The sequence below is a fragment of the Gossypium arboreum genome, chromosome 10, assembly GCF_025698485.1.
Source record: "Gossypium arboreum isolate Shixiya-1 chromosome 10, ASM2569848v2, whole genome shotgun sequence".
Lineage (NCBI taxonomy): Eukaryota > Viridiplantae > Streptophyta > Magnoliopsida > Malvales > Malvaceae > Gossypium > Gossypium arboreum.
In genome coordinates, this window is record NC_069079.1 from 48,250,209 (window position 1) to 48,255,738 (window position 5,530).

Sequence of the window (5,530 nt, forward strand, 5' to 3'; positions counted from 1 at the left end):
GTCCCAAATTAATCCCGATATATGTTTTGGGCTTCGTAGACCCAATTGAGCAACGACATGCATATGTTTGAAAAGTTTGAATTAAAAAAAATTTATGGCTCAGTTTTTGCATGTATGTGTATGTTTAGGTCCGATAATGCCTTGTACCTTGTCCCGGCATCGGATACAGGTAAGGGGTGTTACACTAAACCAGTTCAAAGACTTCGGTTAAAAATGTTCTCATTTGTCCAAACTTTTTTAATCATGAATTAAGCTATTAACTTTCACGAGACTAAAATTTTACCACTTAAGCCTTTGCCAATATTAAATCCTTATACGAAAATTTGAGAAATCCAATTACTAAGATCACCATATTACTATAATCAAATCAGAAACATAGTCATGCTTGATATATATATCACAAACTGAAAATCATATTTTAGATATGATCCATAATTGACAAATTACGTAATAGAGATGGTAAGTAAACCAAGATAAAGAAATCCAAAATGGAGAAACCTAGAATTAAGAGATCCAAAATAGAGAAATCCAAGTTACGATACCGTATTGAAAGACCGAGAACAAAGCTTATAAAAAGATATGAAAGATTTCAATGGTCCCTCCGAGAAAAGAAATCCAGAAGAAAACATCACTCAGAACACTAAGGATAGATGCAACAAGAATAATATACCTTTCCATATACATATCGGAAAAGACAACCATTAGAAAAAACCAAATTATAGCATCATACACACTTCCTCATCAATTCCCAACAGACAAAAGGTAACAAAATAACAGAAAGAAATAGGATCATGTAGGTTATGTACCAATCAGACTGACAATGCTTTTGTCTATCATTAAGATCAGGGAACATTTCCATTTTACAAAAAATCATCAGCGAATATACAACCACTACAACAATTTCCAGAAATAAATGGTCTCATAGAGTGCCTTAAAAGAGACAACCATCATCTGCTTACTATAATTACCATACCCAAACATCCCGCATTTCAAACATTAATCCTTTAACTATTTCCTGCATCAAAATTTCTATATTATTCTTTTCACTAAAAGAGATTAGCTCATGAGGAAATTTCAATCAATACATTTCTCGAAGAGATAGATCGTTTTACCAAAATTAACATTTTTCACTAACTGCGATGTTGTGAAAATTAAACAATCTTTCGGTCAATCGATATCTTTCTAGTTCATGTCTGTACTTATCAACCCGTTCTCAATCTCTACTCATGCTTATAACCATTCTATCACTAATCTCTTTAGTTTCTCACCCAAGAACTCATTCAACACAAATCTCAAGAATTTCCATTATAAAACACCACTTTGGTAAAGGGGTGAGGTTGCAGGGCCTCTGACTCGACTCTTATATACATATACATGTGACTCAACTTTCATCATCATAGCAACATCATCAAAATCATTTCATTAATTTCAGACAAACTGACATTCATATTTGTTTTACACCAACTTCCCAGTTATCTCATTTAGACAAGTACACTTATGCATGCACTCTATGAATTCTGAATAACTGTACTTATCCCATTCATTTAATCAAACATGTCATGTACATAACATCATACAAGAGCCAACAAACATGGATAAGTATGTTCCAATCTATACTTTCATCTCGCACATCATTGTATGTATATTATTACAAGCATGTAAATCAATCCAAGCAATTTAAGACTTATACTCAGACTATGTGAATTTTCGAACCATATTCATTCAAATAAGTATACATGAACATTCATTCCATTGATATTTTTGATAAGTTATCTAAACACATGCTTTTGCTCTAGTAAATCGGCCATATACATTATAGAATCATCAACTAAACATAAATAAACTCATTACAATATAGTCCTTTATCTAATTTCAAGGAATCATTACAATCCATCAAAATTTTAATGTCCAATAGGAACAATGTCATTTTATCCGTAGCATGATATTATGGATCTTGTTCGTACCTTTCCGAATTTCAACTCATCACCATGGCACTTCATTCAAATACTTTGGTATTACTATCAACACAGTTGGGTGTAGCTCGATTGGAGAGTACTTTTGTCTGAGGAAGATAGTTCTCATTCACGTCGGGAGACATCACACTATCATATATCTGTGACATGTATAGCTAGACTCCCACACGTGCTAGGTTAGTCTGAAAACCAACTAAACCATAGCTCTGATACAACTAAATGTAACACCCCTTACCCGTGTCTGACGTCGGGACATGGTACGAGGCATTACCGGACTTAAACATACACATACATGCAAAAACTTGGCCATAAAACTTCTTTTAATTCAAAACATTTCAAACACATGCATGTCATCCCTTATTTGGGTCTACGAAGCCCAAAACATACATCGGATTGATTCAGAACTAAATTGAGAACTTTGAGAAGTTTCAGGAAAACTTAGAAAATTTTCCCATGACACAAAGTCACATGCCCATGTGGACTTAGGAACACGCTCGTGTGCCTTTGACACACCCGTGTCCTCTAGCCGTGTAAATCTCTAACTACGACATCAGTGACTAAATTAAACCTCAGAACCAAGCCACATGCTCGTGTGCAAAGGCCGTGACCCCTACACGATTGAGACATACAGCCGTGTCTCAGCCCGTGTGGCCAACACTTAGACTATTTTCCAAGCCTTTATGTTACCCTTAATCCTTCACATCTTTATACCCACCAATGACACATATCATGACATCATTTTAATGATTTAGCATCCCATATTAAGACACATTCATAACATTAACATGTTATTGTCCACACATTTCACATACTCATATAATATCAAGTTAAGGCACAACAATACCTAGTCATTAGCCTTGTCGTTTAATGACCACTTTTACCAAATTTTCATAATCGTCATCTTATTTCCATATTACACATTTAATTCATGGCCATGACCATTTCGATTGGTCATAAAGCATTCATCATGGACATAACTCATAACACCAACCATATATGGTCAACAAGCATAATCACATCATTACATCACAAGCATTAGAACATAACATAGATAGATAAGTTCACAAACCATAATTAATATGAGTTAGAATTCTTGGCCATATACAAATAACTCAATATGGGCCATTACATTTGGCTAACCACAATAACTCATATCATAAAACTGAGCCCCTATAAATGCCACTCACTTGAAAACACTAACATATGTATCACTGCTCCAAAGGTGATAGCTTGATAGTGTGATGCTGCCTTCGACGATCTCTAACCTCAAGCTAACTTGACAACACTAAAGAAATGGAAAATAGAGGATAAGCTTTATAACTTAGTAAGACCGTACAAAAATAATAAGCAATTTATCAACTTGCTTCTCTAGGTAATACAACCCTATTTGCATTTTTACTTATGTTCTAGTCAAGCTATTTCCATGAGTCATAGTTACTAAATTATTTATATCTGGAGCTACAGAACTCTAAATTAAGATCCTATAATTTTCTTTGAAATTAGACTCACATATCTTCTTACCACGAAATTTTCAAAATTTTGGGTCTAGCCAATAAGTACAATTTATTCCTTAAAGTTACCCCTTTTTTGCTGTCTGGCAGTTCCAACCCCTCTTCACTAAAAATTAATTATCTTATAATACGGGACTTGGATGATGTTCCCATCTATTTCTCTTGAAAAAGACTCATTAATAATTCAAATCATATAAATTATAACCAATAACTAATTTTTTACAAATTTCAATGATTTTATAAAATAAGAACAGGGGATTTCAAAATCATTTTGACTATATCTCACAACAATTAAAATATTTCATAATATGAAACTCCTTTACTTACACCTTTTCTTCTATGTGAAACTAGACTCAATTAAGATTTAATTTAATATTTTATTCAGCCTCTAACTCAATTTCCACAATTTTTGGTGGATTTTCAAAGTCAGACTGCTACTACTATCCAAAATTGTTTTAGTGTAAATTAATGATACTAAGTTTATCACACCTTATTAATTCATTTTCACCACCTTGGTAAAAATACATGTTTATACATCATAAGTATAGACCTATAATCACAAGGTCATCAAAAAATCATTCTCATAGGCATGACTTATCTATTTACATCCTCACCAAATGTGCATCATAAACCGCAATCATTTTTTATGAGTTTGGCATACATACCTGTGTTACTCAACATGCTCATAAGCATTCCTTATTAATCATACAACATGAATTGAATTCACATCTCATCAATTTCATGTAAGTACCTGTACCAGTCATAACATAGCCATAAGCTCTGTCATTTCGACTTAAATCGTAAATTTCCCGTTGAACCATTTGAAATACCACAAGATAATCACTAAGCCTCAAACACAGGGTACGATGCCGATGCCATGTTCCAAACATGGTTTTACACTGGCTCATATATCTAAGTCGATTCCATGTCCCAGATAGGTCTTACACTGACTTTCATATATCAAGGCCGATGCCATGTCCCATACAGGTCTTACACTGGCTCTCATCTATCAATGTTGATGCCATGTCCCAGACAGGTCTTACACTAGCTTGCATATCTCGAGGCCGATGCATGTCCCAGACATGTCTTACACTGGCTCTCATAATATGGCCAATGCATGTCCCAGACATGTCTTACACTAGCACACATATCACCAAAATGTTATGGCATGATTATCTAATCTATTCCTAAGGTTCAACTGAGAGTTTATCATGATAAGTCTCATCATACCATTACTCATAGTCACAATCAAACAATTTATGCTATATCAATTTAATCACACATAATAACCGTGTAGTTGCATTATTTACACCCAACTTACTCGTTTCAATGGAATATCATATTCCATCAAATTTCCAATGCATTCAATCATCACATACATGTTATTAACATTTGGCATCACTTTCTCATATATAATATCTTCAACATAAAATTCAATACAATCATAGCAAGATAGATTTCAAGTATATTAACAATAACATGGATATCATACTTATTTAATCACACGGACTTCCCTCGAATGCAATTTTGATTAATTACTCCATTTTAGTCCATAACCTCGTACTTTTTCATTTAAGCTCAAATCTCGACTTTCTTGATCTAACATGATGAAATTCACTCATTTAATCATTACATTAATTAAAACATTTTAATCATTACATTAATTAAAACATCCTTTAATTCACAATTTGACAAAATGATCGTTTTGCCCTTAGACTTTACAAAAATTACGATTTTGCCCTTGGGCTTGTAAATTGATTTTTATCAAATTTCCTTCTTTACCAAGCCTAGAAAAGTTCGTTTTATAACTATAGAAACTCACAATTTCAATTATTTCACACATTTACAACTTATTTTACAAACTTTACAAAATAGCCCTTTTTATGTGTTTTCATGCAAACTCCTTTCACAAAAGTTGTTTATTACACAACCAAGACTCATTTTATTCCATAAATTCAACAAAAAAAACATAAATGCTCTCATGGAAAAACTCTATACTTTCAATCATTTTTCAAAATGGTCCCCTTATTAGTTAGCTCATGCTAC